Source organism: Furipterus horrens, unplaced genomic scaffold (assembly GCF_987537825.1).
Source record: "Furipterus horrens unplaced genomic scaffold, mFurHor1.1.pri manual_scaffold_5, whole genome shotgun sequence".
NCBI classification, from domain to species: Eukaryota; Metazoa; Chordata; class Mammalia; order Chiroptera; family Furipteridae; genus Furipterus; species Furipterus horrens.
The window spans coordinates 23,488,146-23,514,266 of NW_028327175.1; positions in this window are offsets into that span (position 1 = coordinate 23,488,146).

Consider the following 26,121-nt stretch of genomic DNA (forward strand, 5'->3'; position numbering starts at 1 on the left):
GCCCTGAAACTATGTTCAAAATATTTTTTTTAAGCTATTCACACTTGGTTTTGTTTGTTTTAAAACAGCAACCTGCATCAGTTATCCTCATGAGGATAGTTTAATTGTTCCAGAAACAACAGGAACTTCTTTCGAATCCCTTGCTTTTCCACATGTATTATAGAGTACGTTAGTATAGAGGAAATACAGCTTTGGGACTGAAAGTCTTTCAGGGTTCCTGCAAGTGGGAAAATACTTCTCATGCACTTGAAGTAGTAACAATCCTAAGGAGCTTCAAGGGACTTATATACCACCAATTCAATAACGTTATTCCAGGTCTGTTTCCTTTTGGCTCTGATGAGCTCTAAAGGTCCCTTCTTTCTAAGAGTGAAGGATTCTGTCCTTCTCTGCCAGTCAGTGAGAAGTGACAGCGGGGTCATGTACTCATCTGAGCATGCTGCAGGATTTGCAACCATTTGTCGCAGAGCTTTAGGAAGCTGGTAAAATTGGATGACAGACGTTTGAATATGTGCATTTTCCTGGAGTGACTTACCATATCTACATAATCTAAATAGTCTATGACCCTGAAAAGTGAAAATCTTCTGCAGTAGGGTATGCTGTTAATAAATTCAGGATTATAGGCTTCCATTTTCCATGGCTATTAAAAGGGAAAACTATTCTGTAACTTTAGACCTCACAAGAGACGCTGGGGAACTACATGCAAATGTGTGCTATTAGTCACAGAAGCGCACACAAAAAAAGCAGCACATATGGGTCAGGACCCCTCTCTGCCTTTACTTTACATGGTAGTCACCAATAAAGAAGAGTTGTTATGAAACTTCATTATTGAGACCTACATGTGGGATTTTGGAGGGTCAATAAACAAATCATATTTCTCTCCAGATTTTGGAGTCAGTGGATAGTCAAGTCAGAGGAAGCAAACAGATGGGAAGTAAAAAAAAAAAAAGTTCGCTTTATTATTGATTAAGCTGATAGAAAACATGGCTTTAAATGTGGGCCAAATAGGCTTAGCAATGCTCCCCCTGCTTTCAGAAGGTTTACTCCACTGTCCCTGGGCCAGCCAGGCTGAACAGGATATCTGGTCAGCAAAAGTCCATGGTCTCTCTGAAAGGGCTGAACCCGTCATTGCTCAGCTCTGTCTCCCCACCACCAGTCCAATATGTCTCGCCTACCCAAAGGAGCAATTAATGAAGGCTGGAGAGCAGTTTTTACCCAATAACTGATCCTTGAGTATATATTATCTGTTCTCTCTAGAACATCAGAAGATAGAAATAAGTTTTTTTTTTCTTCTTCAAATTTAAGTGCATGTCTGCATCAACTGCAGATGGAAATACAGTATTGGTCAGGAGATAATCTTGAGTGGCTTATTACAAACAAATTGAAGTAACAGCCCTTCAAGGCCGTATAAAGCATACAAAGAATTGCCAGTGAAGATTCCACGAGGATGTCCATGGTAAGGAATCTCTTTTGCCAATATCAAGACCAGCTGGTGAGAGTTAGACCTTGTTAAGTAGAGCTGAAACGTGCAGGGAGGAGGGGCTTCATAACGAGAAGTATGGCAATGGACATCAGAGAAATGATCCCCAAGGTTAACTGTGAACTAAAGATGTGTCACTTTCTGGGAGAGACTTTTCCTTCCATTTTCTTTATCTAATGTTACCTTCCTTGACTCTACAAAAATGTCTCTGATGATCTATCAAACATTGTATAGTAAACTCTAAATGCTTTCAAGTTGTTAGTTTTCTGAAATAATAACCATATTTGTTTGGGAAACGTCAACGATCTTTGTGGGGAGGCTGAGTGTTCTCAAGAGGCTTCAGGATTCTTTTCTGTGTGGTGACACAATGTCCCAATTTGTCTCATGGGTCTCTGTTTATACCTAGTATCCCACCCACCCCCTACCCCTAGTCTAACTATTAAATGCACTTCCATTCACCCTCAAGAGTGTCCTGGTTTGGAAACTAAATAATACAGTCACTTCAGTTTTTTTTTTAATATTTAGTTTTTTCCTTAAAAAAAAAAGAATGTATTTATTGTTACTTGTATAATTAAAATTAGTTTTATAAAAGGCTATGACATGATTTCTACCTTCAAGGAGAACCAACTGATTATAATAATAAAGCAGGCATTGATATGGTGCTTTTCACCTTACAAGACACTTTAACAAGTTTATTTAAAAGGTTGAATGACCAGGGTTTGGTATATTTTGAGCAGATGAATAATAAGTGAAGCTTAAGTGATAGGTATAGCAGGCATTAATGCATTAGTTACACATGCATTGTCAATATCACCTCATACTTGTGTACTTTTGTTCCTACCTATCCTAGTGACTCTATTGTGTGCAAGTTTTTTCTTTCTTACCTTTGTCTAGGTGGTCAATGACACTTGAAATTGTACTGGTCTTTCCAAATTCTAATTCATACTTTCCTTTTTATTTTTGAAAAAAAGGTAGCTTTTATTTTTTTTGCTTTTTTTAAAGTATATTTTATTGATTATGTTGTTAATAAAGTTCCAATTTTTTCCCCTTTGTTCCCCTCTGCCCAGTACCCCCCTTCCCTGGCAATCCCACCCCCCTTAATTCATGTCCATGGATCATGCATATAAGTTCTTTGGCTTCACCGTTTCCTATATTATTCTTAACTTCCCCCTGTCTATTTTGTGCCAACCAATTATGCTTCTTATTCCCCGCACCATTTCCCCATTTCTCCCCACTCCCGCTCCCAGATGCTAACCCTCCAAATGATCTCCATACCTATGATTCTGTTCCTACTCTGGTTTGCTTAGTTGGATTTTGTTCTTATTTTTTAGATTCAGTTGTTGATAGTTGTGAGTTTGTTGTCATTTTAGTGTTCATAGTTTTGATCTTCTTTTTCTTAAATAAGTCCCTTTAGCATTTCATATAATAATGGCTTGGTGAAAATGAACTCCTTTAACTTTACCTTGTCTAGGAACACTTTATCTGCCATTCCATTCTAAATGATAGCTTTACTGGATAGAATAATCTTTGTTGTAGGTCCTTGCTTTTCATCACACTGAATACTTCTTGCCAGTCCCTCTTGCCTGCAAAATTTCTTTTGAGAAATCAGTTGATAGTCTTATAGGTGCCCCTCTCTAGGTAACTCTTTCCTTTTCTTTTGCTGTTTTTAAGATTCTCTCTTTATCTTGAAACTTTGGCATTTTAATTATGATGTGTGTTGGTGTGGTCCTCTTTGGGTCTAGCTTGTTTGGGACTCTCTGTGCTTCCTGGACTTGTATGTCTATTTCCTTTGCCAAATTTGGGAAGTTTTCCTTCATTATTTTTTCACGTAAGCTTTCAATTTCTTGCTCTTCCTCTTCTCCTTCTGGCACCCCTATGATTTGGATGTTGGCATGTTTAAAGTTGTTCCAGAAGTTCCTAAGCCTCTCTTCATTTTTTTTTTTCAATTCTTGTTTCCTCATTCTGTACTGGTTGACTGTTTTTTTCTTACTTGTATTCCAAATCACTGATTTGAACCCTGGTTTCCTTCCCTTCACCATTGGTTTTATGTGGATTTTCCTCCGTTTCATTTAGCAGAGCCTTCACTTTTTCCCTGATGCATTTGCCATAACCAAGCACATCTGTCAAGCTTGTGAGCATCTTTATCACACTCTTTTGAATTCTGCATCTGTTAGGTTGGCTATGTCCTCATTTGTGAGGTTGGCTATCTCCTTGTCGCTTTGTTCTCCCACTGGAACCTAGATCCATTCCCCTTTAGGGGCCATACTCCTCTGTCTCCCCATCTTGACAGGCTCCTGTGTTTGTTTGCCTCTGTGTCTTAAGTAGAGCTCTCTCTCCTGTCATGTTGCAAGGGGCTGAGTCTTAGATATTCATCAGTATGGGGCAACCCATTTCACCACATTGTGGCACTGTATGTGGGGGAGGGGTCAGAGAGGAAACAATGCCATTTCCTCAGCACTTGTCCCTTTTTCAGGTACTTCTCTCACTTTTGTATGGGACTGATGCCTCTCTAGCTGTTGCCCTGGCCATCGGTCCCAGAGTGGGTGGCCTGAGGACATTCTAGGACTGTGGAGGCCCTTTAAATAAGTGGACTCTGCTGAGAGACCAGCATTTTCTTCCCGCCCCAACCCCCAGTGGTTTGCACAGTCAGAAACAATGAGGCTTGATTTTCCCTGGCACTGGGACCGTGATCTGCGGGGTCTGGCCAGGAGCTGGGAACGCTCCCCAGGTGTCCCTCCCCACATTTTAAAACGTGTGACTGTGTTTTCCACTGGCCTGCTGCTTTCGCTGCTACTGCCGCCACCACACCACATCCTCTCCACCCTGGCTCCACCCCTCCTACCTGTCTGGATGAGTATTTCTTCTTTATATGTTTGTTGGACTTCCATGCAGCTTGATTTTCTGAAACTTCTGGTTGTTTCTAGTTTTGAGGTAGGTGTATTCCTTTTTAGTTGTGGAAGGAGACCCTAATTCATCCTTTTTTGAAATCTCTAATTAGAACTCTTTATTTTTCTAACCTCCATCAAGCTACTAATAATTTATGAAGACAAAACTGGTAAGTGGATGAACATGGCTGGTCTCAAAATAAACTCTTGGAGGGCCTTGTTTCTCAGTTTCTTCTGTCTGACATGCATGTTTCTCCAGCCAAATCTCCTCTCCTATGTAGTGAAACCTAGTGTGTCATACTCCATTTATTAATGGCTATATCACACAGAGGAGGAAGACCCTAGATAAGTCAAGATGGATTGCCCTTCTCTTTTCCTTCCCTTCAAACATGCTGTTGGGGAACAGCTGGATTCACACAAGTGGTTGTTTCCAGAAATGATAGCAAACCCATGGGCCCCTAGTATGGTAGTACTGCTTGTTAAAATAGGAAACCATTTCTGAGCAAGTTAATAAATAGCCACTGTTCCAAAGGCTCCATCCAAGTTGTCCCACTCCCAGTTTCCTTGACTCTTCCATCAGGTATTCTTGGATGTCCCCAGGTCTAGCAAATAAGGGCATAGCAAGGGACTATGGAGACCTTGTTCCAATCTATTCTGATTAGCTGGTGCCTGTGCCACATGAGTTGTTTTTCTTTAAGGTTCTTAGTATGAATTTGAAATGAAAAATAAAGAAATCGAAGTCAAAACTAGTACTTTGGAATTGAACTTAATTCTTTCCTGAATGTGTGTGTGCACATGTGTGTGCATGTGTGCTCATGCATATCAATAGCCCTGACTTATTTTTATCTTTTAGGGTGTCCGCAGTTAACATTGCTACTCAACAATGTGGCCAACATTTTTGTTTTCAGAAAAGATACCCTTTTGAGATGTAATTTTTTCAAACAAAATATGAGACTTTCATCTAGTACCTACCTGACAAATGGACATCTAGTTTTTGGATAACTTGGTAATGAAGGACTCACTATCCCTGGAACTCATTTTCCCCTCTGAAGTAAATTACACAGGAAGACTTACATTTATTTCACAGAAATGTTTTTTTGTTTTTGTTTTTATACTGACTGGGAAGACTTCTGGGTGGAAGTCCGTTTTTTTTTGTTGTTGTTGTTTTGTTCTTTAATTAAAAAAAAAAACCATATCTGATAGTCAACAACAGGATTAGTCTCTCTCTGGGTAGAAATGTTTCTCTGGATGGTCTTCTTTTAGCCATTCTCTCCATATGCAGATTCACAAACACTTCATAACATTTGAGAAATGTCACAAACCTAAAGAAACCAGATGGTCCTGGTTCCTGTCTTTTGGCTTAAAAATATGCTTTGTATATATTTTGGTAATTTGTCATTAGGTCATCAATCATTTCTATCAAGGAATGAATGAATGAATGATTGAATGAATGATCCCAGGCAGAAAAATTTTTTTAGCCTTTATAGAAAATGCCCAAAGATAGAAATTTCATTACTTTTGATTGGCCTGTTTCAATATTTTATCTTAGCAGGATCAAGAGCTTTCCTTTATGCCCAACTAAAATCTTTTTACCTTTAATTTGAGCTAATTTCTTTTTCTTCTTCAGTACTCTAGGTGTATTTCCTTCATCTGGCTCCATCCCCATATTATCCTTCATGTAGACAGAACAGAGGCAGGAGGAAGAAAGGTCAAACATGTATTATAAAAGCGTGGTATTCTAGAGAACTTTATTACCAAATTTATCTCCCCATATACTAATCATTTACTGTAAGGAGCATTTTTCTTTATCATTTTGGATATCTGATTCTGCTAAAAAGTAAAAAAAAAAAAAAAAAAGAAGCTATTCATTTTGCTATAGCAAGTTAGGCCAACTCTTTTTGCATAGCAGGTCATATTTGAGTTTTGGATATTTAGAGAAAAGGAACAGGCTGTCATTGTAAACAGGTAGGGGAAAGCACATTTTTTTCCAAATTTTCTAGAAAAACTATTGCAATCTATGCTCAAATCTAAAAGTAAAAATTACGTATTTTGCCTCTTAAAATTGACTTTCTTACTTTTAATTAAGCCAAAGAAGGTGCCCTCATTGGCATTCCTAGAGAATAATCAGGAAAGCACAAAAGAGTTTAACTATGAAATTCCCAATTCCAGGACTTTTAGTTCTGGCTGTGTACAGAAATGTATCAATGGGTTCTTTAATGGCAAGACTCATGGTTTTATTTGACTTTTAGTTTCTAATACTTTTGAAAGGATGCAATGACTAAAGGGAACTTTAGAGAGCTTATAGTTTAACACTCTTCCTCTGCAGAAGAGGAAATTGTTGCTCATGCATTGACCATAAACAAATATCCTTCCTGAAAGGATTGTGCGTTGAGGAGCAGCATAGAACATCATTTTCCTCTTTAAATAAATCTGGATCAGATCGCTCTCCTGCCCCCTCACCACCAGGGCCTCCATTAGTTAGAAATATTTAGAAAGGCGGAGTACAATGCATCCAAAATCCTTGGTTTGGTTAAGGTGTCGCCTAAGACTTATAACCATTTTTAAGTGAGTTCTATAATTATGGAATAACCTCTTGATTTCTGAGCAGGCTTGCCTATTAGCATGGAGTTCCCTGGACAACAAACAAATGTAGAACACTCCCCTGTTGTAGAATAATAAGTAAATCATCACCATTCTCACTTTTAAATGTTTCTTATGAGTTTGTTTTGAGCTCTGCGTGGCCTTCAGTTTCCTTCATGGATTCTTTTAAATATGCATTTGTTGACTGCCTACCATTTATTTACTTGTCCAGCAAGAATGTATTTAGTGCCTGCTATTATCAGGACTTCTCTAGGTTCTGAGGATATAGTAAAAACACACAAACAAAAAATTCCTACTCTCATGCAGCTTTTGTTCTCATTTCAGACACAATTAGATAAGATGGATTCTGTCCTTGCCTTTCTGAGCTTGGAACTTAGCAGGAAAGATGAGTTTTAAATTGGTTGCTACAATTAGCATGATGAATATTCATTATAGGATTAACAGGAGATATAGGGTATTAAGGGTTGGAATCAAGTCCTAAGGTCAAGGAAGTTTTTCTGAGAAAGGTAGAGAGACATTTAAACTGATATCTAAAGGCTGAGAAGGATTTCAGTGAATGGAAGAGTTGGGAAAAAGAATGCTTCACCAAAGGGAAAAGCACTAAGAGAAGAAAACACATCTGCAGAAGAGTCCCCACATCATAGGTTCCAGTGAAACCTTTTGCTAATAAAGCCACTGAACCTCCTAGGTAGTTTTTAAGGGTGGCTGACCTTCTGAATTCTATTCAACAGTGAATTTTGCTAGACTGAACATCTAAGAATAGTTATGCCAGAATTATCTACGGCTCTTTCCATTTCATGCTGCCAATTGATCATTAAGTCATTCAACTGTTCCACTCAAATAGCAGGCTGAAAATTTTGTTTTTCTTTTCTGAATTGACTGTTGTCTGAGGCTGAATTGAGCGTCATCCACTGCTTTTGTATTGCAGAAACTCAATATATCTACTCCCCGCTGAGTCAGAAGGGGGCAATTTGGATGAATATTTTATTATTTTAAAATGCCTCCAAGATACTATCTGATTCATTCTCATAACAATTTGGGGAGACAGGAAGGAAGCAGGTATACACACAGTATTTACTTAATGGCCAATTTAGTGCTGTTTGGTCGGAGATGAAAAATGAAGAAATTATTCATGTGGCATCTAATTTAAGATCATCATTCTTGATGACATTTATGACTTACTTCTGGCAGGAATTTTGTTTGTTGTAGCAACATGAGAAATGTTCTACTTTTTCATTTGAAGGTGACACCTCTGTCCCTCTATTGGAGGCATATGTGCTGTGAGATGTCTTTCTAATGGAAAGGACAGATTTTCATTAAGCTATTGGCACTTTCTCTTAAAACTGTAATGATTGACACACATTTCTGATGCTTGACTTGGGGTAGGTATTACAGCCATCACCACAAGCAGAGAAAAACAAATTGCCTGCCTGGGGATTTGAACTTTTGCCACTGGCCTGATTAGTAAAATGTGCTAACCAACTAGGGTAGTCATGGGAATGTAATTATAAAACAGCGTGAGTCAAACCTGTTCTAGGGCTCCAAAATTAAACCTTTGAATAGTTTCATTAGCCTTGAGTTATCTCCATGTAAGAATGTAGCCTTGCTCTAGAAGCATGTAATGCCACAAGGCTTACTATTACTTTTTGTAGAAATTTGTTTTTAAGATTTAATGATGAGAGAAATATTAGAGAGCCTTGAAATAAAAATTAGTGTTTCTAAAATACTAGGTATTTGTTTTTGAATGATATTTATAAATATGTCACTCATCTGTGATAACTGCTGTCAATAAATTATTTTAAATAATAAGGGCATGCTTAAACAACATCCAAATTTATGTTTATTCACATATGGGAGGAAATAACATCTTATTAGATCACAAATGTCAGAACACTACTCGTAGTGGGAGTGTCACAGAAATGTTAGAGCATATAAGGAGATCAATGAAGGCATTATGAAAAACAAAAAAGCAAATTCTTTGTAGTCAGCATATTTATGTAAACTATTTTGAAAATGAAGCACTTAATTATAGCATAGTTATTAATGATTTAAAACCAGTTGAGATTATATGGATATAAAATGATGCAAGGAAGTGAAAATGGAAATGAATGTTACCTTTATAACCTTAGTTTGCTTGGGCTGGTGTAACAATGGACATATACTGCTCACAGTTTTGGAGACTGGAGAATATAAGTTGGACCCACAGATCCAGTTCCTATTGAGGATCACTTCCTGGCTTGCAGACTGCTGTCTTTTAGCTATGTCTTCACATAGTGAAGAAAAACAGCCCTCTGGATTCTTTGTCTTTTTATAAGGACATTCACTAATCCCATCACGGGGCCCCCATCCTCATGACTTCATCTAAACCTAATTACCACCCTAAGGCCCTACCTTCAAATGCCATCACTCTGGGAGTTAGGGCTTCAACATATGGATGACGAGAGGACATAAATATTTAATCCCTAAAATGAGTTGAAAGCAACTTGATTATTTTGATTGGCAAACAATTTCCTCTGTCTCCCTCACTTCTCTTATTCAGTCAGCCATCAAGTCATGGTGGTTCTACCATCCAAATATTTCTCTGATCAAAACCTCACACCAGTACTCAATATTTGGCAAAGGAGGCAAGAACACACCATGGAATAAAGACAGTCTATTCAATAAATGGTGCTAGGAAAAATTGGGCAGATACATGCAAAAAAAAAAAAAAAAAAAAAAGAAAGAAAGAAAAAAGAAACTAAACCACCTTCTTACACCATATACGAGTATAAACTCAAAATGAATTAAAGACATAAATGTAAGACTCATAACCATAAAACTCCTGGAAGAAAACATAGGCAGTAAAATCTCTGACATTTCTCTTAGTAATATTTTTTTCTGATATATCTCCTTGTGCAAGGGAAACAAACAAACAAAAATAAACAAACAGGACTACATCAAACTAGAAAGTTTTTGCACAGCAAAGAAAACCATCGAGAAGACAAAAAGACAACCTACTGAATAGGAGAAGATATTCACCAATGATACGTTTAATAAGGGGTTAATATCCAAAACTTATTAAGAACTCAGAGAACTCAACATCATGAAAACAAATAACCCAATTAAAAATTGAGAAAACCTGAATAGACACTTTCCAAAGAGGACATGCAGATGGTCTATAGACATATGGGAAGTTGTTCAACATGACTAATCATCAGAGAAATGAAAATCAAAACCACAGTAAGGATGTGGAGAAAAGGGAACCCTCATGCACTGTTGGTGGGAATGCAGATTGGTGCAGTCACTATGAAAAACAGTGTGGTGATTCCTCAGAAAATTAAAAATGGAATTGCTTTATGTTACAGTGAATCCACTTCTTGGGATATAGCCAAAGAAACCTGAAACAGTAACTTGAAAGCACATACGCAGCCGTATGTTCTTTGCAGCATTATTTCCAATAGCCAAGATATGGAAGCAACCCAAGTGCCCATCAGTAGATGTGTGGATAAAAAAAGTGGCGGTACATATGCACAATGAAATACTACTTAGTCATAAAAAAAGAATAAAATCTTACCTTTTGTGACAGCACAAATATACCTAGAGGGTATTATACTGAGACAGAAAAAGTCAGACAGAAAAAGACAAATACCATATGATTTCATTTATATGTGGAATCTAGAGAGCAAAATAGAAACAGACTCACAGATACAGAGAACATACAGTTGACAGAGGGGAGGGAGATGGGGTGGCTGGGTGAAAAAGGTGAAGGGATTAACAAGTACATATTGGTAGTTACAGCACAGGGAATATAGTTAATAATATCATAATAACTTTGTATGGGGCCTGGTGGGTACTTGAAACATCAAGGGGACCATTCTGTAAAGTACATGATTTCTAACCATTATGCTGATAATAATAATTTAATAATATTAAATATTATTTATTCTGTAAACACCCTCCTACAGATTTTCGTGTGGACATAAGTTTTCAGCTCCTTTGAGTAGATACCAAGGAGCATGATCACCGGGTCTTACAGTAAATAATATGTTTAGTTTTGCAAGAAACCACCAAAGTATCTTTCAAAATGGCTGTACCATCTTTATTCTCATCAGCAAGGAATGAGGGTTTCTGTTGCTCCACATTTTGCCAACATTTGGGGTTGTCAGTGTTCAGGATTTTGGACATTCTAGGAGATGTGTACTGGTCAATAAACATTTATGAATGAATCTCACCTACATAATGGGACTGGTATGACATACGGAAGTAGCTGACATTTTTAGTGCTATGTTATCCCATTGTAAAGATGGACACATCAAGGAACAGCCCACTATTTCTCTGATTTACCTGTATGGCTCATCAGTAGTGTTTTTTTTTAAATAATTTTATTTATTGTTAGAGAGAGGGGAAGGAAAGGAGAAAGAAAGGGAGAGAAACACCCATGTGTGAGAGAGACATCAATTGGTTGTCTCTCACATGCACTGACTGGGACTGCAACCCAGGCTTGTGCCCTGATGCGGAATTGAACCAGCCACCTTTTACTTTGTAGGATGACATCTAACCAACTGAGCCACACTAGTCAGGGCTTATCAGTAGTTTGTCTTCAGAGATCAGGAAGCCATGCTTGAGTCACCAATTTTTTTGAACATTCTTTTTTTCATTTTTAATGAATTCATAGTAACTTACTTCAGTGGGAAGAAAATAATTGATGACAATTATTTTTAAAAATAGACTATGTAAATATTCCCAATAAAGTCTCAGCTGCATTTTTTTGCCTAGATAACAATAGGTTCAGATTGTTGAAAAGATTTCAGACTCTAATTAGTTAAGAATACCAGTACAGTTTCATGTTGAATTTTTTTTTAACCTTAGCTCTAAGTTCATAAATATGAAAAGAGGAAATTTTAACCACATGGTTTTTAATGCATCAGAAATTCAAGTAGTCAAAGGTTCAAATTTTCAGGATCTGTGTTTATGATCTGTAAAATTAGGAAATAAATCAAAATGGTTTTCTATATAAGAATATAAGTGGCTTTCAATGAAAGCTGACCAAATTCTTAGACATTAAGATCCTTTTATTTTTTAGATAAACCTTTACTGGAAATAACAACTTATAATAAATACTAAAAATTTTATCTCTGTTTTCAATTTACTTTTATTTCTACATACATGAATATAATTTAATCCTCACATTATTTCTGTAAGACAAATGTAGTTATTTTAATATTATAGATAAAGGGACTGAAGATCAGAATGATAAGTGGCTTGCCCAAGGACGTGCAGGATGACATAGTAGTGAAGTCCAGTGTTCCTAACCTAGTTCAGCCCTTTCCTCTGACTGTGTCTTGAGCTCCAGTTAATGACTTTCCAAAGAGCTGTCTAAATTATTGTTGTTTAAATGTAATTTTGCTGCACCTGATATTTTTAGAAATAAGTGGGTTGCCAGGGAAGGTTTCTTAAGGAGTAGTCTACACTCAACTACTTTCAGTTTCTTCTGTTTCCACTATTCAGCTTCCACTTCAGTGTCCTCTTGGGTCTTATAATGGACATCCAGATTGGCAAATTTGATGGGGTCTTTGTCTTTCTTTCTAGTATTTGAAACTTCCAACTCATCTTCATTTAAAAAAACTTTCCCATCCTACTGGCACAATCCAAATACAACTCTGTGATCTGTTCTGGATCCATCTATCAAATTGCTTCCTTAACCCCTTGTTTGGTGGTTCCACAGGCATTTCCTCCTTACAATGTCTGAAACCGAACTCATTTTTCTGCTCAAAAGTGTTTCTTCCTGTGTTCTTAAACTTAATAATCAGTGCCACCATTGTGCTAGTAGTTGCTTGTGATGGTTAATTTTATGTGTCAATTTGGCCACGCTATTATGTTTAGTTGTTTGGTCAAACACTAGAGAAGACATTGCTGCGTAGGTATTCTGTAGATGTGATTAACATTTATAATCATTTGACTTTAGGTAAAGCAGATCATCCTTCATAATACAGGTGGGCCTCATCCACTTAGTTTAAGATCTTAAGAATAAAACTGGTATTTCCCACAGAAAGATTCTGCTTCAAGACTGTAACATAGAAAGCCTGCATGAATTTCCAGGCTGCTTGTCTACCCCATGAATTTCTGACTCAACACTGAAACAGCAATTCTTACCTGAGTTTCCAGCCTCCCGGCCTGCTCTATAAATTTCAGACTTGCCAGACTCCATAATCATGTGAACCAGATCCTTAAAATCAATCAATCAATCTTTCTCTGCTATTTGTTTTGTTTTCCTGGAGAATCATAATATATTGCTTAAGTCAGAAACCAAATACTTTTCCTAGACTTCCCTAGCTCATTGACCCCATCCCTTTGATATCCAATCAAGTACCAAGTCCTAACGATTCCTCCTTCCTAGAATCTCCGAAATCTTGCTCCATCCCCCCTCCTACCTCCTTGCTTGGACTCTGGGGAGGCCTCCCAAGGGACTTCCCTGCCTCCAGTTTGATTCCCCGCAAGCTGCTGGAAATGTCACTGTCATTTTAAATTCCCTTCACTTTTAGGAAAACCTGAACTCAAGACATGGCTCTCCTTGACTCAATTCTTTATTTCTGGACCCTCATTTCCTCTACTGCTCACATTCACCTTTTGATCCATACATAAAGGCTGGTTTTTCATACCTCTAGATTTTATCGTGTTATCATTTCTGAATGTCCTCACTCTCTTCAGCTAGACAGCACTTACTCACCTTTCAAGACTCAATCTGGGGCCACTTTTTCCAGGATTCTAGTCTGTTTCCTCATAGCCTCTTGCTCACACTATCAAGTGCTAATCCCTCTGACCTGGTTTATTTGGTTTACAGTATGCCCTCACTTATCACAGGTACTACGTTTTAGACAACCCCCACCCTCCGCGATAGGTGAAAATCCGTGAAGTAGGAACCTTACATTTATTTTAGTATTTGTATATATTTTAAGGCTTTATAAACCCTTCCCACACACTTAGAAACCATTCCCAGTCCCTTATTAGCCTTTCCCACTCCCTTAATAACCTTTTCCACACTTTTATAAACACTACTTATGTTCTTAAACATATTCTACACTATTAAGCCTATGTAACTTTAATGACATATATATACAGTACCACAAAATCCCATGATATAGCAAAAAATTAGCAATAAATAAATATAATATTTTTTAAAATCCCGCGATACAGTGAGGCCGCGATAAGTGAACCGCGATATAGAGACGGACTACTGTATCTGCTATCTCCTACATCAGAAAGCAAAGAGCAAAAACTTTTTATTTTGATGCATCAAAAAACTATTTTGTAGGCATTTAATAAAGGCATGTAGGAAGAATTAATCAATAAAAAGATGAATAGACTGTGGCTTGGAGGCCTTTGTTATATGAAGAATCCTCCAAATGGTAAGAGTCATAATGTAAGTTCATCCGTGATGCACCAATAAAGAGTAGATATTCTTCCTTTGCATACAACCCTTTGTCTGGACGCATGGGACCAGAGGTGCTGCTGACTAAGCAGAGATGAGACTGAAGGAGAAAAGTGAAGAAGGAAGGAAACAAGTATTAAAATATAATAAAATAAAGAAGTTAGAAAGTAAGATGGAACAAAGGAGAGAGGAAGAAAAGGAGGAAACAAGAAAGAAATCCAGTGGAAAGGTGGAGGTCCGGGGAGATGTGATCGGAAGCTCAGGCGTTCTCAGCAAGGGAAGGGCAGGCTTATCCTGTTATCTGCCCTGACTGGAGCCTGTATAAGTACCTGGGGTCACACCAGCCTTAGACTCCAGTTCCCTGCACCTTGACTAAGGTGGTTCCTCTCTGACCTTTGACTGTGTGCACCCTCCCCTGGAGCAAGAAGTATCACGGAGAGAGACATACCTGGAATCCCCATCTGGGTCCTGGGACCCTAGAATACCCCACCCAAGTGGTCCTAAGCCTGCATCCAGGGCTCACACAGGCTTCCTGAAGGCAGACAGCTGGGCAGGGAAGTTCATCTGTAGACATGGGGACACTCCAAATGAAGACACAGCTAAAGCTTTCCACCTGGGTCTTGACAGCCATTTTGGAAGCCCTGGACAGGCAGAGTGGGTCTAGAGTGGCTTTGAGATGTCAATATACTGATGGAGGAGATGTGTCCTAGGAGGTTCTAACTTCATTCTGACTCTCAAATATCCCCACTGCATCTCACCTGAGCCTGGACCTAACTAGTGTTCCCATAAATCCTCCAGATTTTTCTTTTCCTTCTTAGAAAATTGAAAAATATAAAAAGCTCTAAATAAAATATTTAAAACCCAACCACCATACTCCCACCACCAAGAATTAACCTTGTGAACATTTTGGCATATTTGGTTTTAATCTTTTTTTTTTCTTTGTAGATACTAAACACAAGTATGCTGATAATATATGAACATATTGCCATTAGTAAGTCTTTAAAATAATTTTAAACTCAGTAGAAAGTTGCAAGAATAATACAAAGAACTCTTCTATGTTTTATACCCACAAGAAGTAATTGTTATATTTACAAACCTGTTTATATTAAGAGATAAGCCTCACTATCAAAATCAGGAACTTTAATATTGATACTAAGTCATAGTCCATTTGAAATTTTCCAATTGTTCCAATAATGTCATTTATAGGTACTTTTGTTTCTCCCTCAGAATTCAGTGCATTGCCCTTAGCTGTCATGTCTCTTTAGTCAAGTCCTCATCTCCCCTTTGTTTTTCATGATTTCTTCATTTTTGAAGAGCATAGGCTAGTTATTTTGTAGATTTAGGTTTTTCTGATATTTCCTTATGATTAGATTCAGTTTATTTATTTTTTACAGGAACACAACCAAGTTGATTTTGGTTATTTCCCAGAACATTGTAATAAATATCTTGGAAGCTTACTAATAAGCTTCCTTTGACCACCCTAATTCTATCCCTGACTCCTGTATCTTCATCTCCCCTACCTGTCACCCAGACCTGGGGAAAACACTATTAATTATATTTACAAACCTATTTATATATTAAGAGACAATCCATAGTATTGTTTTATACTTTTAGAATAATAAAGTTAGCTATACATAGAAAACATTCATAATGCGTTTGAAACTGATCCTGGGTGATGCACATAGACTTATGTGATTCCTTTTACCATTCTCCAGGTTCTTCAGTGTTATGAGTCAGGGACATTTTCCCAGGGGGCTGGCATATAGATTCCACAAGATTATGTCTAATGTGCTCACTACTCTATCCCCAGTCTGAGGTCTTTCCATCATAGTTGCTCAATTAATGTCTGCTGGAAGACTGGGAAGAGGGAGAACACCAGGATTAGAACAATCTTCTAGGCCAGCTCCAGGGCAGTTCCCATATGTGGCTCTTTTGTGGGAAAACCTTGGTTCTTCTTGCTGATGTAGTAAAGAATTACAGATCAGCAAGTCTATTGGCATGTAAGCAGGGTTGATTAGTGATACATTCTCGTGGAAGAGAGTGGGCCTTGGCAAAGCAGGGGAGGAAGGCATAGGTAAAGCACAAGACAAGGGCGGCAATAGCAAGGGTGGCACAAGCATCAGGTCTTTTGTCCTGAGGACTTATTTAGTTTTCAGGATGAAGGTGAGGGAATTGCATATAGATTGGTGCGCAAAAGTGGTGCCAGCTTGCCCTGGAGGGATGTGACCACCCAAATGTAGGTATGTGTGGGGGTCTGTTTCCTAGAATTCTCATCTTGCTCCAGACCACAGTTTGGTCATCTTGTTGTAAAACAGATATGTGACAGGAGGTAGTTAATTAAAGTTGATGCAGTTACCCAAAGTTATCTATGGGCTCTTTCTGTAAGCACTAGGTACCCCCTTATAAAGCAGAGGTAGGCAATTAACCAATTGTTTTATGGGCTTTTTCTCTGGGCACTGTGGGCTCCTTGCTCTTCCCCCTTCTAGACCCTGGGATCTTCAAGAGCTTTCTCCCAGAGAGTGGAAACAATATAGACAGAACTTCAAGGGCTCCCTTCCTCCTGCACTGTCATGGTGTTTCTTGTGATATTGGGAAACCTGGCAACCTTATTGGACCAGGCTCAGGATGGCTGAGTTAGTGAGTGAGACATGTCTCCCTCCTCCTCCCTGCCTTGGTTTACTATCTATCCTACCTAACAGTTCTATCAGCACCAAGAGAACTTACTGATTCCCCAAACTGTGACACTCACACCTGGGCCAGAAAGTTCTAATACATGACATCTCACCTTTCTGGAAGTTTTCTTAAAATTTTCTTTTTGAATTCATGTTAAGAGAATGGAACTGGTAATCAGGATTAATGATAGACATCGGATGTACACACTCCCTTACTGTCATAAACGAACATCATTAGTATTTGAGGATAGCGAGTCTCCCTGCATAGCTGCTTTTAAAACTCCAACACAAAGCTCTTTCAGGATGTCTTAATGATCAATGAATGACTTAATGAATTTTGAGCTGCAGGCTATTAACCCTGATTCTGACCCCTATTAGCTATGAATTAAGGCAGAGATGTAGGCTGCTAAGAAGGGGTCAGAGTAAATATGGAGAGTAATTAAGCTCCAGTGGGTCCCTCGATTTTTGCATTTCCCATTGTAGTGACCTGTGTAATTGCCAAAGAGAATTGATCACTCTGAAGCTCAGGAACAAAAGGGCGTCTTATGCTTTGATTCTGGATTTGCATGAAGATAAAATGGTGCACATTCTTCTTTTCTCACTTTGAAGATAGGAGTGGGAAAAGAAGCTTCAGTAGAAGTAAAATTGATGATAGAGAAACATAACCGCTGTGATTTCTCTTATGTAACACAATTATCTAGGGGAAATAGCTTGGTATTCATGCTTTCACCCAAACAGACTTCGATAATTGGCCAAATACAAATATAGAAGATTTCATCTCCCCCAAAATAAGGCAAAGCATATTCTTTCTGATCAACAGAATGTCTGATTAGGCATTGTGTTGTTCAACTCTGAGTTATCAAATCCAATGTTCTTTGAAAGTGTATGGATCATAAGGAATTCTGTAGGTCAACATATTTACCTTCTAAGATTTTTATTTGTGTTTTAATTTGTAGTCTTTGAATAGGTGATGATTTGAAGGCTAATTTCTCTTTTCTGACCTAAATTTGGTCATTTTCTTGTTTTTAATCATGTTTTCCATATACGACTTTAAAATTCTGAAGACTTTATATCCCACTTTTCATTAGGAAGGAAAGAAGGAAGGAAGGGAAAAAGGAATGAAGGAAGGAAGGAAGGAAGAAAGAAAGGAAGGAAGCAAGGAAGGAATGAAGATAGAAAAGGGGAAAAAAGAAAGTAGGTCGTTTCATAAAATTAAATTCTTCTTATAGAAGCATACAGGATACCTTTGGTTCCCCTGAACTACAGATATGAAAACTCATGTGTGGGACTGATTGTAATGACCTGGAGAGTCCCTAGGCAGGAAAAGGGGCCCCACAATTGTTGGTGAACGCATAGAACTTATAACAATACCTAACTCTTGGATTTAAGTTCCAACATGCATCCCATATAAAAGTAAATGGTAAGGGATTATAAGGGAGGCACTGTTCTTTGGTAGGAAGGCTTGGAGACTCTCACTTTTCTCTCTTCTACCTAGAAGTAGGATTTCCTCCAAAATATGTGTCATCTGAGAATGGTCATTGAAGAAGAAAATAATGAGATAAAGAAAATATATGCATATTTATATATACCTATTGTATGTAATATGTACACACACGAATATTTAAACATTCTCAAAGACTGAAAATGTTTATTTATTTTTCTTGTGGAAGCGTGATCACTCTACCATGTTCAGCCCAATTAAGCCAAGCAGACTTGGAAAAATATGCCAAAATATATGCTATAAAATTTAAGATATTTGAAACCTGAAAAAAGTACTGCATGCTTAATTAATAGCAAGTGAGGAAAATATTGACTTATTTTGTTGCTCTTGGTGTCCTTGATTTTGTAGAATTTTTCCGGCAAGGGCAGAATATCACATATCTTAGATTTGAAAGTCTCTGATTCTTTTGACTCAAAAAACTGAAGTGTCTCACTGATTACCTTTGCTTTCTCCCAAAGTGAAATATTTTAAATAATCAGCAATCAGTTTGTTAAATTTCCCCATATTTACTCAAATTTTCCTTTCCTTTTTTTCCTCTAAGAAATAACAACTGACGACTGTGGTAGAGTATATATGCCTTCTCAGTCCCGTAATCCTCCCTCCCTCTCCAGTTAAGTACTCTTCTAAGTTTGCTCTTTATCCTTCTCATGGTTGTTTTAGTACTTTAGTTAATGTGTATGTATCCATAAGTGATTTAGAGTTGCTTTACAGATTTTTAAAAACTTTATATAAATTTTATCCTATCATATATATCCATCTGAAACATATCTTATGTTAAAAATTATGTTTTTAAGGCTCATCCTTGTTGATACATGTCGTTTTGGCTACTGTAGTATTACTTTGTATAAATATAGTTTTCAGCACTATAAACAGTGCTACACAAATCACTTCTTGTAAATATCTCTGTGTTTACAACTGAGAGTTCTGTAGCATTGCCACGCAGTAGATCCGTGTGTCTTCACCTTTAACAGAAATTGATTGATTGTTCTCCAAAGGTAGTTATGCCAGTAACATGAATTTTCCATTAGATGGCCTATGTTCTATGAACTTGTTTTTTGTACAAAAATATCACCTAATCTGATCACTCACCTCAAGTTCCATTGTTCTTTCTGAGTGACCTCTGATTTTCCCCAGAAAACTAGTTAATACTCAAAGGTTAAAGTTCTATGGCACACTGAGCAGTTTCTAAAGGATTTGACATGGGGTCTGAAAGTACTATCATGAAAGGAGCCCTCTGAATATTTTAAGCAATAGTATCATCACCTAAATAAGCACTTCATATATCTTCCAAAACTTACAACTCCACAGAGCTATTTCTCATGTTAATGTGTAAATGTATTGTTCATTCTGTTGTAGGTGGGAATAGGCTCTTTTATGATATCATGAGGAAAGCATTCCAAGGACCCATGTACAAGAGATGGAGGTATCTGTGTGGAAATAGAAACTGTCCCCTAGGTTGCCAATGTTCCATCTCCCTCTGTCTCACCATGGAAAAAGTCCAACCTTGTCGTCAGCAAGACCAAAGCAAAAGTCAGTGCCCAGAGTTTTTGCTTCATTTTAAAGTCCAGTCCAGTCCACCATCCAGCTAACTTGGTGTGTGTTCCCAGCTGCAGTCCATGTTGTGCTGTGGTATTTAGGCTCCCTCCCCGAGCCTGCGTATGGAGTCACTACAGCCATGGGCCTCATGGCCGCTAAGGCCACCTGGTTATAGAGAGAGGACATGCAAGTGTCTGGGACAAATACAGGTCACCTAGGCAAAAGAGAGATGGGTAGGGAGTGGGGGTCTTTGTTCCCATGGGACTATATTAGCTTGGTTTTGGGATGGACCAAATGTCTTTTCAAAATAACAAGTGAACTTCCCAAGCTTTCATGGGCTTTGTTGTACCCACCTGTAGTTAAACTGACAGATCTCTTTGGTCTAGCACCTCCCCTCTGTGCCCCCATTAACCCCCAAAAATCTGGTACAGAAGAGGGGAAAGGAGCAGTGTTAATCCCCTTGGAGGAGCAATGCTGTGATCTCCTGGAGTGTGAAGCTGTAGCTTTCTGGTGAAGCAAACAGGCATATGCTCTCCAGTTTATTAGCTCAATGTCTAGTGCCCTTTGTTCCCCTTTCCTTTAGTCGTCGTCGTCGTCGTCGTCGTCGTCGTTGTCGGCAGCCGTCCGTCTCGAGAGACGATGGTGTAGCTTCTTAAGAGTCTATCTGCACCGCCGAGAATGGCTGTGCAGTCCAACTCGGGAGTGACACGGTATCTGTCTCCTCCCGTGTTGAATCGACATCTTGCGATGACGCTGGAGTGTCCTCTCCAGTGAAGCTGAAGCTACAGAGCCTGGGCAGGGTGATATGGAGGGTCTGCTGTTGCCCATGCAGCAGACCCCCCCTCTCTTCGCAGCTGAAGGGTCCAAGGGAAAGACGGAGTCAATACAGCTTGGCTTCAGGTGCGCCGCAGGAGTTGCCGGTGTTGACTACAACGTCAAACCGCCTTAGGGACTCCGGCTCCGGATTTTCTGTCGGGGTTTACTCCCTTAGCCTTTCCCCTGAAGAGGTATGCCGCAAGGCAGCGGAGGTTTTTTGGAGTCAGAGTTTTCCTTCTCTGATGTGCCCTGACTGGAAGATCGAACCAGCGACACTTAGCTCGCAGGCCGACGCTCAATCCACTGAGCCAAACCAGCCAGGGCTCTTTCCTTTAGTAATATCTAGTTAAATACCAACATTAAATATTAAACATAAAAAGATTACTTAATAGATGTGTTAGTAGAGAAAACTGCAAAAAAATAAAAGCTTAGAATACAAGTTAGAAAAATAAATATATTGTAAAATCAATTTAATCAGCATCACCTGTGGGTTTTTCTTTCTAGCCCAAGGATCATACATCTGAAAAAAGGAGGAAAAGGATTTCTGCTGCTCCAATTAGAGCCAGGCTTATGGGATACATGCTTGGGAAGACTGTCAAAGCAACATGCTCATCATGCAGGTCAGTCTGCATCACCTCCGACAACCTTCCCCCAGCCCCTCAGGCTGCCCATTCACCAACATTTGAAGTGGAGACAGGGAGGGGAAATAAAGAAAACTCCACAGTGCTCTCTTTTGGCAACTTCTGTTATACTGTCTTACTTCAATCAAAAGTAAATCTTACCCCCTCCTCTTCCTGGATGCCCGTTTTCTACTCCTACTGTTCTCTGATTATATCACCTTTCCCTTTTAATTTTTGCTCTTTCTTCAAAGTGAAAGATACAAGACATGCTAGGAAGGGCAGAATATGTCCACATTCAAGCTTGGATGAGGGTGAGGGAAGAACAGGGGCTTTTCCTTCATCCCAACTTCTGCCCCCGCCCCTTCAGGACTGCCCTTCATCTCATGCCCATTAAATAGATCAGCCTTATTTTCCTCAAAGCCTTTTTGGGTTAAGCAATAACTGATATTCTCCAGACCCCCCTCACCACCTACAAGAATACCATATATTTTCTTTTATTCCTTACTGCAGTGGGGAGAGAACCTGGTTAGGCAGCGAAAAAAAAAAAAAATTCCAAATAATTTGTCCATAACATTAAAATCCTATTAGTGAAAAAGTTTTGGTGAAAAGTAGCACTTTAATTCAAGACAACATAGCCCAACTATCAACCTACAATGGCTGCTATTTCCTAATCCAAGAAGTAAGATTCAGGAGGTCATTTGGGAGAAAATAGCTTTGTCAGTACCAAGCTTAATACCATGACTGTGGCTGTGTTCTTCTATTCTAAAGCACAAATGGACTCTGTAAAAATGCTTGGGTGGATAGAAGTTCACATTTTCCAGAACTTTAATGAAATTTCTGAACTTGCTTTTCTCAGGGTAATAAGATGACTTGACCTCAATGGAAGAGCGATTTAGAAAAATATATGCAGACTTCCTAGCTCTGCAAACACCAATGGGGAGAAATGGGGTAAATTAAGGGTTTTATTTTCATGTGTCCAGGTGACTGAAACAATCTTGCTCAACTTTCATGTCACTCACATAATATGTATTAGAGTGACAAAATGACTTTAAATGGCTCTGTGAATTGTTCTTTATGTGAACAGCTTAAGGGTATGAGAAATTTTGCACTTGTAGACTTTAGAAGTGGTTGGGTTAATTCAAATACATTTATTAAGTGCTGATGACAGATCTAGCATCATGGGTGACTCTGAAATATAATATAATGCTGAAGCCCTAGTCCCTTTCTCCAGAAAGCTTATTATCAAATGTATTTGTGTCCTAGGGCTACAGTAACAAATTAGCACAAACTGGATGGTTAAAACAATAGAAATTTGATCTTTCACAGTTCAGGAGACCAGAATTCCAAACCAAGACATCAGCAGTGTTGGTTTCTTCTGGACTATCTGAAGGAGCAACTGTCCATGCTTCTCTCCTGGCCTCTGGTGCCTGCCAGCAATCCTTGGTGCTTTTTAGGTTGGAGGTATATCACTCCAGCCTCTGCTACCATCCTCACATCACCTTCTGTGTCACTGTGTCCTCTCTTCCTCTTACAAGGACAGCAATCTTTGGATTTAGGGCTTGGGTCACCCAAAATCCAAGATGACTTCATCTCCTGATCCTTAACTAATGACATCTGCAAATATCCTTTTTCCAAATAAGGTTACCTTCCAAAGTTCTGATGGGCATGAGTTTGGGCCAGGTAGACACCAGTCAGCCCACTATATAAAGCAGATATGTAAAAAATAAGATGAACAGTACTTCTTAAAATACAGCCTGAGAGCTAATATCATCTGTGTATTTGCCCTCTACCACATTTTAAATTGCTGTTTTCTAGGTAAAAATACAATGGTGTTTTCTACACAGTGACACCAGTCTGTCACCTCTATGAATGCCAAGAGACCTAGTCTAAGAGGGAGCTGAGAAATAAACCAGATTATTCACATATTTTATGAGAATATCAGGTTTAATCATCACGCTTTCCAAGTTACCAGAGAACCATGTTTCCCAGGACACTAATTCCCATACCTCCCCCAAACCCAACCAATCATATCTTCTGCCCACTGGAAATAATTAATGGTCTACCATCCCCAAAATCCCACAGTTTTAACCTCTTCTCTGCACAACCTCTGGCCTTCTTGATCTGACACTCATTCCTTATGGACTCTGATTCCCCTATAAACCAATATGGTGACATTTTTCTTATACATACCACATGCCACATGGCCTGGAAATGAAGTAAAAGACATTTTGCTCCTCATTGCTACTTATAGGAAATGTATGTTCTCTTTTCCCTCACAAATCCCTAAACCTTTCATCAGAACCCATCGGCTGATACTCTTCCTGGTTGTAGTCATCTACCAACAACCTGATTACATCCTCATTCACTGAGATGTTTATTCCCTGGTTTATGGTCTTTTTCTCCAACACTATTCCTGGTCATCTTGACATTCATTTACATTATCCACCCAAAACCTGGTACCTCACTACCTTCACCTTACTTTCAGAGAGATCTTTTCCTGAACCCCACTAAAACCATTCCTCTAGAACAGTGTAGTTCAGTGGAAATAAAATGTGAGCCAAAAATGCAGGCCACATGTGCAATTTTAAACGTCACAGTAGTCACATGTAAAAAGTAAAAAGAAATGGGTGAAATTAATTTTAGTGACATATTTTATTTGACCCCCCAAATCCAAAATATTATCCTTCAACATATGATGAATATAAAATTATTGATACATTTTTATGTTTTTATATCAGGTCTTTGAAACTTAATGTGTATTTTATACTTGCAGCATATCTTATTTTGAACTAGCCATATTTCAGGCTCCAGTAGCCACATATGGCTAGTGGCTTCATACTATATAGCTCAGCTCTAGAGAATGATTATAGTCTAGGTCTTGTCCTAATTAATAACTGAACAACCACCACCATCCTGATTTCCAGAGTCTCATACCCTGACACTACCTCCTAACTTCCTAGCTCATTGATCCAAGAACTTCCAGTCCAAGAATTCTTCCACTTTATGAAGACCTCTAATCAACCGATCTACCTCTTTTATTGTCCTTTATTCCTCTCATGTCCATACTTTACTCCTTATGCAACTTCTATATTCTATTCACTATAATGACTCCCTTACAAATACCCTCATTCCCTGTGCCACCTTTGTACTTGACAATAAAACCCCAGCTCTAGTTAAGCTCAGCTCTCGACACCTATTCCTCATGGCTGACTGCTGATGGAGAAAACACGTGACCATGGAATCTCAAGTGGGACCTCAGAACTGCTTGAAATATCCTCCATTTTCTTAACCAACGAATTTTCTTTCTCCTGTATTCTCTAACTGATTATCCCACCCTTGTTTTATTAGAAAATAGAAGCTATCAGCAGAGAACGGCCTCATTTTGCTCCAGCAAATCTATCAACCGAACAGCATCTAAACCTTCTATTCTGCCTATTGTCCTGTTGACAGGATGGAAAGTGTCTTCTCCTATCTCAGACCAATCTCTCTTCCTGATCTTGGTTTCTATTCTAACTCTCGGACTCAAGGACTTTACCCCTGCAGCTACTGCTTCTCTTTCTTACCTGGCCAATTGGTACCTCTTCACTGGATTCATCTCATCCATATACACAAAGGCTACAATGTATTTTAAGTTAAAAAAAAAATCCTCCCTTGATCTTAGAATCTCCACTTCTCTGTTTTCCTTTTAGACAAAATTCCTTTAAGCATTTTCTATATTTCTATATCTGATTTTGTGTCTCAAATTCTCTTTTTAATCCCCACTACATAGGCTTTGTTCTCTTACCCCACCCACCAAAAATTCTCACGTTAAAGTCACTATTGACTTCCATCTTGCCAAATCCAATGTAAAAATCTTGATATTCATTTTAGTTGAACATTCAGCACACTTGACACAGCCACTCTATCCTTCTTAAAGCACTTTATTTGCCTTGTATGACTTAGCAGTATTCTTCTTGATTCCAATGTACCTCACTGACTTCTCTCACTCTCTTGATTAATCCATTATCTCTCTCCTTCTTTTAATGTTGGAGTGTCCCACAGCTCAGTTCTCAAAATTCTTCTCTCTAATTGATCTCATCAAATCTCATAGCTTTAAATACCTCTGCATGAGGATGCCCCCAGCATTTATGCCTCTCTCCAAACTGTCTCTTGAGCTTCAGACCCTTATAACCAACCACCGTATCAACATCTTCTACTTAAGGTCTGAAAGGTGTCTCAAACTTAACATTTCTAACTCAAAACTGATTCTACCTTCTCCAACCCACTCTTCCTCCAGTTATTCATGGCAGAAATCTAAGATTGGATCCCCAATTCCTTATTTTCCTTCATACACCATTTCTTATTTATCCATAAAGGCTACTTTTAAAACATATGAATCCAACCCTAACTCTTACCACTTCCCCTTTGTTCTTCCACCCTAGCCTAAGTCACCATGGTCTTCCTGCTCTATCTCTATAACTCCTGCAGAGTGAAGCTTTAAAATCTAAGTCAGTGTATTTCCAGCCTAATGCATGGCTTTCCATCACACATAGAACCAAATCCAAATACCTCAATGTGGCTATAAACTCCTACATGATCGGGCCCCTGCCCATCTCAGTGATCTCA